The sequence below is a fragment of the Pithys albifrons genome, chromosome 11 (assembly GCF_047495875.1).
Source record: "Pithys albifrons albifrons isolate INPA30051 chromosome 11, PitAlb_v1, whole genome shotgun sequence".
NCBI classification, from domain to species: Eukaryota; Metazoa; Chordata; class Aves; order Passeriformes; family Thamnophilidae; genus Pithys; species Pithys albifrons.
Window position 1 is genome coordinate 15,351,865 of NC_092468.1, and position 12,145 is coordinate 15,364,009.

The following is a 12,145-nucleotide window of genomic DNA, read 5'->3' on the forward strand; positions in this document are numbered from 1 at the left end:
AGATCTTAAAGATCACTGAAGAGGAGGGAATCAAGAGCAACACATTTGTTAGCAAGTCATAAATTTGCAGGGAGAAAGCGAGGGGAGCAGAAAAAGAATGAACTTGAATTTCACAGGGGCGAGAGGCACCCTCAAACCCCAGCAGTTGCTCGGCTCATGGCAGAGAGCCATCAACTGAGAGATGCAAAGTCGCAGAGCAGCATCTGACAAGGAAGTTCACAAGTCGTTAACCAGCAATGTAAAGATGTACTCGACAGGCAGCAAGTGAAACGACCTCCTAGGTTTAATATTTAGTCTTCATAATATGTCAGAGAAATTTCTGAAGAGAGTAATTGGCCAAAAGGAAATGAATGATAAACCCTCTGATGGAAGTCAATACTCCTGGGAACTTTTAATTTTTTTTTTTTTCAGTTAAAATTCTTGGTATTACTATTTCTCTGTGTCTAGCATGGATAAAAGACCCTGGGTGAACCAAAGACCTCTGCCCATCCTTAGAAGGCTGAAGTTAGAGGACATTTCAAATCAAGGTTGCTCATCCTGGTAAACATAAAATCTTCATCTGATGTGAAACAAAAGGTGTCCTTTCGTGTTTGAGCCACTCAACTTTTTTTAAAACCACTTAAAATACTTCAGATTTGCATTTTTTTCTTTAAGATTTGACTTCTATTTCAAGCACATTAAAATTCTCCCCTCCACTCCTTTTTAGTCAAAACTCTTCACTGAATTCTTCTTCAGTTTATAAATAGTTTTGGTCCCTCCAAACCATCATTTTTATGACTTTCATATTTCTGAGAAAAAAAAAGGCACTGCTATTATTAGTCATCTACAGTCTTCAAGACATTACCCAAAGTATTGTCAAACAACTTCTGTTCCACTATTACTGGGAGGACACCCTATTAAATGGATGTTTTCTCTTTGACCAGTCACTTCAGACAGGTTTCTCAACTCAGTTGTGCAATGAGTTAGAAAACTATTTTGAGGTTGAAAAATACCCTCAGAGAAAATTTCCAGGTTGTTCTCACATGGTTGTGTGCTCCCAATAGCCTTTTGACCGAGTCCAAGCCACCATGTTCAGGTTCACCGAGAAAGACACTTGTCCTTAGAATGGGGAATATATGTGAGATCCCACTCTCATGGACAAGTGCATTGTGTTGGGCTGTATTTAGTCAGGAAAAATCATGTACCTGCTGCTGCAGTATATCATAATAAATTTAATGTTTAGAAACAAACATGGGTTTATGGGGAGGGAGCTGTTTATAGATGAGCTGTGACTCCCCATCACTTTCTAGATATATCTGTGTGTGATGTTTGGCTGGTGCTTCCTTTTAGCTCCACTTTCCTGCTCTTGCCACACCTGAGTTATAATTACAATCTGTATTACCTGTACTTAAGTTGACTTTAGATTATAACTTTCAGCACATCCAAGAATGAAAGTTCTCCCTTGCAATAGGTTGTAGAAGAAAAGGTAATAGAAAACAAACGTTACCTAGCAAGCCAGTTAAATAACTTGAAATCTGGACTTCCTTGTGAGGAAAAATATGGGGCTACAACTCTTCCCTTCCTCATGAACACTCTCCACTGCTGGTGAAAAGACAACTCCTTAAGCTTTTTACCCAGTGAAATCACCTAACCTATCATTTTCAGCCATACAATTTTTCTGCTCACACATGCTGTCAGTTGTTCTGTGGGGTTATTTCTCATGCAAACCAAAATAGTTCCTGATTTAAAATGTTCCTCAACCTGACTGTTCACATGATAAATGACATAATGGAGTCGCATTCATTAGCACCAGAAGCAAACTTCAAAATAGAAGCAGACAATTACTAAACAAACATTCCGTAATTATCCTTTCTTTCCTGACCAGCTGAACGATGAAGAAAGCAGCAATGTGTAGAGCTTATGATTAAAGCTGGTCATTTAGGCAAGAAAAAATATCGGACTGTAGTGTATTTCATCAATCAGAATGTGGAGGGAGCTGGTTACAGCTGATGGAACCAATATCGTAGTTGATGTTGATCGTTTTCCCAGTGTTGACTCCCACTGACTTCCCTTTTTATATTTTTAATCTGTCTCCTAAATCACTTCATGCAGCTGTGTCTGGCTTATCTTCTTCTGTCTTGCCTTGATAATTAATTCCATTGCTTTTGGTATGCCCTTGACCTTCAGCCATTTCCATCACCTTGATATAAATCTTCAGATGTATCACACTATATATTCCATTATACATATTTGAAAACCAAATGGAGGTGTTCACAAGTAGGCATGTCCACATAAGAATTGTGAGAGTCTTTTACAGACTTCTTTTAGTACTTTTTTGGAGCTCATTAGTCCATTATCTGGCAACATAATTGTCTCATTCTGAGACACACCATTATTTCAATTACAGAATGATCATAATTAGACTCTCTGCTTATTAGAACTTCATTGCTTCATCTACATATGGGAACCTGTATAAATCTTAATTAAAAGAAGAAGAATTGGTTGTTGTTTAAACATGAATTTAACCTTAAATATGATTCTACAAATTAAGGGCAATCTTAAGTACTCTTCTACGTGTAATGAGGATAACATTTACTGATTACTTGCTCAAGCAAATAGGTATTCCAGACATTCAAGGCAAAATAGTTCACAGATGTTGCATCTGCTTGTGAGTGAATTCATGCGGTTTGGACTCTGACTCTGGGCTGATAGCTCTGCTCTGTGCATCTTGGGTGCAGTCCCCAGGGGCTGTGGTTACCTCATAAAGATTGACTGTGGGGCTCTTTGCTGGGGATGCAAGGAAGGCTCAGGGGAGTTCCTGCCTGATGTGCTGGGGAGTTCCTTCCACTGGCTGGTAAAGCCACATCCTGCCTGGTGGAAGAGGGGTAAAGAGTTTGGTTTCTTTTACATTAAATATTGGGAAGAAATTCCTCCCTGTGAGGGTGGTGAGTCACTGGCACAGGTTACCCAGAAAAGTTGTGGATGCCCCATCACCAGAAGCATTCAAGGCCAGGCTGGATGAGGCTTTGAGCAACCTGCACTGTTGAAAGGTGTCCCTCCACATTACAAGGGGGTTGGAATTAGATGATCTTTACAGCCTCTTCCAACTCAAATCATTCTGTGATTCTATAACTCCAGCAAACATTTCATTTGTTGAAGAATCAGTTTCTTTCAATGTAAAGCAAAAATTGTCCCTAGGGAATATCTTGAAGGGAAGAGTCTGAAGTTTAGTAATTATTTGTTCAAAATATTCAGCATGTATTGACAAAAACTGAGGCACAACTCAACAACTGCAATGCAAGGGGATGTTTTGTCATTCCCAAAGTATTTATGACACATATTATCATTAGTATAACTCCTGATGAGCCCTAACAAGTGAGAGTTTGGCACTGTGCAGTTTTGTGGCTCTGTGGAACAGAGCCTTAGAATAACCACTGCATAAGTTCTCTCTTGAGTGTCTTCCTTACAGAGAAAAACCAAGCCTAGTGGATTGTTTAAGATTTGCCTAAAGCAGCACTATGGGCACCCAGTGTAGCAGAGCTGGTGAATCCCGCAGGCCTCCCATGTGCCTGCCTGCAGAGGAGGGGAGATGCTGCAAGACCTGAGGAAGCAGCTCTCCATTTTTATCTCCTACTATAGCCAGGTGTGCTTGTATTTCTGAAATTAGCTAAGCAAATCCTTTGTATTTCAGTTATATATCCAAATGGCATGTGGTTTTGTTATTGCTGGTAGCTGTGCTTGTTTAAAGGTAAACCAGCAGGAGACATGAACCCAATTCAAAAGAGATTACAAGTCAGAGTTACAATTCACTGAAAACATTACAATAAATACAAAAATACAGAGAAAAATTTGTTTTAACCTACAAAGAACAGCACCCTGGGGCACGAACTGAATGGTATTCCTTAGCCCCTGTGTTGAGTACCATGTGGCCCCCCTGAGTGTAAAGTAAAAGGAAAGGAAAACCTGTTGGTGAGGATGATGGTTGCAGTCTTGTCTAGAGTGACAGTTGCAGTCCTGTAGAGGTCCTGATCCTCCTCTGGATCCCATGAGTGCTACCACAAGTCCCAAACCCCAAAGATTATATGTGCTCAGGTTCAAGTGGAAATGCCTACTACCTCCCCCAGGGCAGGGTGTTTCACAGTGGGTGATTTAACTCTGTGGGTCATGGGATATTTTTTGAATCTTTGATGGTCTAGGTCATTGCAACTGCCTGTTGTGCCAATCCCTAATAGCCCATCAGCAGACATAACCCATCAGGTGGGCATGAAGGTGCCAATGCCTCCCCAGAGGGGAGTTATCACAGCTGAGTCACTGGCATGAAGACAGAAACATTCCTGTGCCTCTCAGAGTTCTTTAATGCCCAGCTTGTAGCCTGAGGGGTCAGTTGTGCCCTGGGCAGCTGCTGGCATAGAGGGTGTAGAATACACAGTTTTGGTTACACCCACACAGTGATAAACTGGATCCAGCTGCTGTAACTAGGACAGTAGCATCTGTCATCTCATCCTGAAACAACTCTTCTGGTGTGAGGTAGATAAAATTTGGTGGTACTATGGATAAAATCAGCTATGGCTAGTTTCTGTAACAAAATAAGAAACACCTCAGCCTTGCAATCAACAAAAGAAAGGTTTAGTATGCAAAGCAGTAATTCACAAGACATCTGATGTCCTCTTTCTATTAACCCTAAAAATTAGGCTAGAGAAATGTGAAAGATCAGTCCTTTTTTCTCCCATGGTGCAGTGTCTAGGGCTTTACCTAATAAAGCACTACCAGATAAAGAAATCTTTATCTTACGTTGTTTTGTAACAAGGAGTGGATTAAAGATACAATCAGAGCTACTCATCACCATGGCCTAATGACATTCAGTAAATACAAGTGCTTTGAACCACTTAGATTCCAGAAGTAGGAGGAACAATGATTAATTAAATCTTCTGTGGTCACTATCAGAAATCAAGTGAGGGGTATGCTGCAAAAGGGTAGGGAAAAGCAGGAAATATTGATTGAAAGTCACTTCAAATGTTAGGAAACATCTCATCCTCCCATCATCCAGGGAAAACATTTGCTTTTTTAATCACATTTCTTTTTTGAAAGTATCGCCAAACTCATTCTGCTGGTAGACATTATCCTAGTCTTCCTGATTTTTAAATGCTCAGCAGATTATGCAATATCATGTCAAATATTATTGCTTGAGGATTTGTGCCTTGTGGTTTAAAGAGGAACGCACAAGTGGAAGTGCTCAGGCAGAAATGAGACTGTCTGTGTCCACCATGACCAGTGGTGAGGGCAGGGAAAGGCAGGAGTGAGCAGAGCTGCTGGCTGCTGGCCCACCTGCCCAGTTGTCAGACACACGAGTTTGCCTGGGAGAACTGGGAATTTTTTGACTTTGAAGATGAATGAAAAATGTGTATTGATTGTTATAAGCACTCTTAAAATCAAATTTGGCAAGTTTACCTTTTCTCCAGTGAGTCCTCCCCACCCTTCTTTCATGCTAATGCAATACACACTCAGATTTTTTAGAAGCCTCATCCAAGGGTTGAATTGGTCAGGTCTTGAGAACAGTGTTATAAAACTAAACCTTACAAAATTGAAAATATAAAATTGAACCAGCTTTTTTATTTCCTTACTTTTTGAAAATATCTCTTTTGCTAATTGTTTAGACAAAATTATTGAATATGGCCTACATTAATTTGTTGGGTTTTTTCCCAAAAATATTTATTGTCTTGGTAAGAACAGACAACTCTATCTATGCAATCTGTCTCTGCATACAAATGATTGGTTTTAGTTGTGATTTTCTAACTCCCAAGGGAATTAATGACTAAAGAAGAGCTCTCAGTAATGTATGCATGTATGTGTATATGATTATATATAGATTTTATATTGTTTATTTATTATTTATGTCACATGAGCTTATTCAAAACATCACTCTTTCTTTGAAAATATTGATCTAGAAAAATTACTGACCTCTCTACCTTGTTGTTCTTAGTGGCAGCTCAGATCCCCTTTTGTGATCCCACAATGGGTTCAGTGCAATGCCCATGCCTGGGCTGGGAGCTGGAGGGCCCGATTCATTCTTACGGCTCCAGTTGCTGGTACATCTGAGACCTGCTGTATAGCACCAGGTAAGTTCCCTGCAGTGATGGCAGTGAGGAGAGGCACTCCGAGAGAAGTGAGATGCAGTGCGTGGCCCCCATAGAGCAAACTCTCCTCTGTGCTGCACTGCACCACACTGCCCCAAGGAAAGCCTCCATCACTTCCCAGTGAGCTGGGACCTGAGATTTCAGCATCCTGCTGGCAATGTCAGTCTTCTGAGGCAGAAAGACACAGCAGGCTCTTTTGATTAAAAATAGGTCAAGAATTAATTGAAATGAAAAAACATTTTTGGTTGTGCAGAAATTTGAACCAGCACTGAACCTTCCTCTTCTTTTTTTTTCCCCTCATTTCATGCTTATTATTTGAAAGATATGCAAAATTTCTGGATTTCTAGAGCTGGTGGTGATCTGATATTGTAATAAAGCTCTCCCCTCGCTGTCCTCTCACCCAAAATCATGCCTGAAGTTTTAGTATTATTTCACACATCACTAAGTAAACATCCCCCTTCCTATCACTGGCCTGATGGAGACTTAGTACATTATTTTGTAAAGCAGAATGATCATGATATGAAATGCAATACACAGGCAATTTCAGTATCCTTGAGGTATCTCTGCCTGGAACATGGAAAGCAGTTCAATTTCAAGAGTAATGAGATTAATTTGCAAGCCACTTCTATTGAACGTTTTGTGATTTTGCTGTTCTCTCCAACAGTTACAAGTCTTGACTTATAAACAGTGTTATTATATATAATAGAGAATATTTCTGTGTCTCAGTGTGCAGTGTGGCTGGAGAGGGCAGACTTCAGCATGATTTTTGTAATATTTTCCAATTAGATGACCAAATATTAGTGTTCAAAATTCCTGTTTAGTGGAGGTTTGCAAGCATGGCTCCTTAGCAACTGAAGTAAAGTTAAATTAAACTGACAAGTGATTATCTAAATAGATAAATAAATAAAAACTTCAGCAGACTGATTAATTTCTGATGCCCTCTTAGGAAAGATTTACAGGATGTGATGTGCATTTGCTCTCTGCCAAGTGCAGTTCTTCATCACCTGAGTACACAAGCCTTGCAAATCTCTTTCCTGATGAAGTATAGAGTAGATCGATTCACCCTTTCCAGCTGATGAGGAAAGATCTACCCCTTTGTTAAAGCTTTTCCTTTCACCCTGGCTGCAGCCCTGAAGAGCCCTGGCTGGCAAGGGAGATGGCAAAGCTGTCGCTTGGGGCAGGGGCCAGCTGTTGGGCGTCCTGGTGTCCCAGCCCTGATGTTGTGGACCAATTCTCTCCAGCACCTGTTTGTACCATGCTGTGCCACTTCTCTTCATGCACAAGATACTGAACCTATAACCAAAAGAAAAACACAACCTCCACACTCCAAATCCTGTTTGAACATTTCTCCTCTTTCCTTTATTCCTTGGTTTTTTTAAACCACTGCCTGAATCCAGCACATGGAAGATGTTGAGAACAAGTCTATTCATTTCTTCATGATGAGGAAGAGCCTGCTCCCTCTATGCAGGGGGACAGACAGCATGTCCTGCCTCCTACAAGCTGGTCCTCCATGTAGTCTTTCACACCTACAAGGGGTGGAGGCAATAGGAATAAGGTTTGGGGTGGATCTTATGCACAGTGATGTGATGCTGTGCCTATGATCCTGAGACCACTCTGGGGGTCTGCCTTTATGGACTTGGAGAAATGAATCAATGTACAGGTCAAGGGAAAGCTGCAGGCACTTTTTCTTGACTGAACTTCCCAACCGTTTCCATGTCTTTCCTCTGGACTATCCTGACATGTGCCACTGCCTCACTGAGACCTCCAGCTCCTTCACAGTGAAGTCACCAGTAAAAAGCTACTTGTTTTATACCCTCCAGTTCCCTTTTCCTTTCCACTGATTGCTGTGTATTGCAGGCAATTCTTCTGACATGTGCACTTAATCAGTTTGTGACAGGAAGATGGGTCAAACGGGTGAGCTCTAAATAAACAGTAAGAGCCCAAAACTTGAAATAGGGATTGGTCTGATGAGCACAATTCTGGTGTCCTGGCTCCCACTACAGCTAGATGAAAGTAAGAGAGTAATTATGAGTTATATTTCTTCTGCACCTCTATTACTGTGAATCTAGTTTATGCATCATAACAGAAAGGCTTTCCAAAAAATACTTTTTTTTCTGCAAATTCTCTTTGTCCATGATGATGCCCAATTTCTTTCTTAATTATGTTTTACTCTTGTCCTCAATAATTTCCAGCAGTCTTGTATTTCACGGGGCATTTATACACTCACTGTAAAGTCTTTTGATGGTCTTTAAAAGGTTGGATTAAAGGATTTGACACCCGTGAACTACCTGCCAGCTGGCTGACAGTGCCTTCTAGCTTCCCTCCCTTCTGTTATTGCTATCAAGAAAATTCTTGCCCAGAGAATATTTCTAATTTGCCTTGATGCTGGCAGTGATTCTCAAAGTATCTTCAGGCTCTTCATCATTGATAAAGACTGAAACAACAATTCCAGGCTGGCCTCCATCAAATCAACAAATCTTCTCCCATGGGATTGCACAGTCTTCAGGTATGCCCCAGTCCTTTCCCCTGAACCCACAGACATGGGAGATGAAAGCAAACACCTCCAGGTTAGTTATTCCATCTCTAGATGAACTAGTCCATCCTTAGGTTAAGTGGTCCAGAGAACATAGAGCTGAACTTTACAATATCTTCCACACCCCTCATCTTGGCAGGTTTTGCAGCAGGGCTTATTCTGCAAGTGTAACCCATAGACAATAATGGGTCACTTGCTCTTAATAGTCTCCTCTTGCCTCTCATGACAGTCCTCTCTGATCTCTTCCTGGTACGAACAATGACTTATATTTTCCAGTGGCTATGCAGAATAATACATGTCAGTGGAGTCTAGCAGCCCAAACCTTCTTTTTGGTTTGAAAACATGATCTTTCCTGCATTATTTGCCCAACAGTCTGCAAATCATCAGACTATGGGTCATTAGAGAAGTACAGGAAACCCAGCTGACCCATTGATTTAAGTGGAGTGGATCTGTTTCAGTGCAATGCTCCTACTGTTCTGTTGATTTTCAGAAAATGAAATAAAATTATTCCTATATTTCTTGTGAGCACTAAGAAAACAGGTGTTTTGTCATGGAGCATATAAGAGTTTGTGGTTTTCTCTCACTTTTAATGTCACCACCCATGAATTCTGTTTATAGTGTTTTGGATATACCATTGTGTTTCCCTCACTCCATGCTGTCCTCCAGCTCTTCAGGCAGACAGCAGCTCTGTCACTACTGAGTGTGATGCTGGAACTTACCTTTCTTCAAGGAAGATTATTTCCAAGAAAGTAATTCTAGGTTTATTGAACCAAATCTTAAACCTCAAGAGGTAACTTGGGCTGTATTTTATATAGAAGATGGTTTTCCCTTCAGATGAAAACTTAGGGCAGAGTGTCTCTTAGTTTATGTAGCTGCTTGAAAAATTCTCTATTTTGGGATTAATGGTGATACCGTAATTTAGATTCTGTAGCAACTGGAGAAAGATGGATTTACAGAGTTATCAGTCTAGCCACTTACAGGCATCTTTGCTTTAGTGCTGTGGAAATGATGAATTTGATGAAGGAAAGCCCTTCTCCACCTGCCTTGAGAATAAAGGTCTAGTGAGACAGGACCAGTACACTTTGCCTTTATTTTCAGTGCAGGCAGCTCCACCGGTGGGATGGCAGAGGGATGTTGTCTGGGTGTGCTGTCACAGCCTGTGCAGAGCAGGAGGGAGATTTGCTGCCTTGTGGTGCCTGTCCCAGGGCCTGAGCTGAATGGCAAAGACTTGTGAAACTGACCAAGGGGAACTTATAGACCACCTGGCAAGTCTGTATTTAAGAGTATTTGTTCGCACCACCTAATCTCCAAAAGGAACAGTGCAGCATGATCATATGGGTGATAGACTGGTGTCCAACCATCTCATTCCTCTGACTCCACAAACTGCTGGCCATTTTTATCTGGATTTGAATCCTCTCAAACTGACTAAAATGTAGTCATGGCTTCCTGCAAGTTTAAAAAAAAATAGCTGGCAGGTAGGAAAGAGAGAACTGTTAATACTTCCTTGAGGAGGAGACATCAAATACAACATTAGGACAATATGAATCGGGGGCTGTTAGGCTGAGACCTCAAGTGGGAAAAGACCATCTGCCTAACCAGGACCAGCTTCTCAGCTTTACCCAGTGCATCAGAAATGCCAATCTCCTGCTGCCTCACAGAAAGCCTGGCCACCCTCTCATTTTTCTCACTGTGTTGGCAGGAGATTTGTGAGTACATCACCATGTGCCATTTCAAGCTTCATTTGAATACGCGTCCCATATAATAGACTTTTATAGCTCTCTTCTGTGAATTCTAAATTAACGCAACTAATTAAAATGTTCCAAAGTTTTATGTAAATAACTAATTAGCATTTGAGAAGGAATAGTAAATTCACAGATGGTCATGCTCCCCTCAGGGCCCACTCTGCACCAGTGTTGGGACCTTGGTGTAACATTCTGCCTGACAGGAGTGGACTGCCCAGGTTTGACCCCAAGGATGACCCAGCACCATCCACCCTACCTGCAGGCAGTGGGAACTCTGCATCTGGTAGGATTAGGTCTGCTCTTTCTGTCCCTGACACCAGAGCTTGCAAGAATAGGGAGATCATGGGAGTGTGGATGAGAACATCAAGGAAGAAGAGGTATGTGCACAGAAGATGAGGTGGGTGTCTGAGCTGTGATTTTCAGTGGATACCTTTTAGAAGTGGAAGCTACTATACTTAACACACTATAGCTGAACCTCAGCCCTCCTGGGGTCCAGGTCCAGCATTTCCACCAAGACCCTGGAAGACTCTGTTCTGTCAGACAATGTGCCCAAGCATCACAAGTGGAAATGAAGCTATTTTCTTCTTCTCTCATAGTATTAGAGCTCATTGATATCTGTAGCACACTGCAGAGATTCGGGACAGGCAGTGAAAAAGTAATACCTTGTAAGAATGAGAAAGTTTAAAAAATAGGTCTGCATCTAATGCTGATTGCCATCCAGGTGGAAATGTGAAGAGTGTCCCTTCTCTGACATCCAGACTCTAATACGTATCAGAAGCCTTACATTTATACAGCCCATCTAAGTGCTATTCCAGCTCAAAAAGGACCCTTGCAAGTACAAGGAAGGAGTTGGACAGTTGGAGTTTGTTAGTCTAGAAGAAGGAGATTATCTCTAGAGCAAATTTGGGGGGGGGGGGGGGGGGAACGTTTTCCCTCTTCTTGAATAGGTCCAACACAATTACCCTCATCTTTTTTAAGGACAGTTCTGAGTGTTGGTACCTTTTGCTTCCAGAGCTGCAAAGACCTGTGGGAGATGGAGGGGTTATAAAAACTTGCTTCAGGATAAGGTAAGGCTTTCTGGTGAATTTGAGCAGGTTTCTAGGGAGGGGAGATGAGCTTGGAAGATTCATGTTGCTAGGACAATGCTGCTTGGCCAGAGGGAAATTGAGGGAGCAGAAGCAGAAGTCAGAGCAAAAACAAAGTGTGAATTAAAGAAGTGTGCGATGCCTGACTGTTTATATTGAAATTATAAACAGAAGTGTGTTCTTCAGTTATATTGTCGGGGAAGATGTAAAAGTGGGAGATTAAGTAAAATGGTAAAGCTGTTGAGGGGGAGAAGAGGCTATGCTAAGCATTCCTCTTGCGTGGTCTTATTTGCAATCCCTGTCTGCCCTGGAAGCATCCCCCATATCTCTCTCTGTTTATATGTGCAGCAAACTCCTGCAGAGCAGGGAGGAAGATGAAAGCTTTTCATCTGGTCTTCCAGACATTGTTTCTCAGCCTGGCACCAGCCTGGAGAGGAGGTGAGCTGAACTGGGTGGCTGGAGGGCAGCCTGGCTGTGCTACAGGACTCTGATGGGGAGGGGAAGCAAACCCTAGAGGAGCCTCATTGTCTCATCTCTACCCTGATCCCAGATACACTGCTACAGCAGGCTTGGTGAGGACAAGGCAGGTGGGTACTCACCATCTCACCCTAAGCATTAGCTCACCGTGTTCTCAGGCAGAGAATTTGACTTTTTACCTTTCACAAGAGGAAA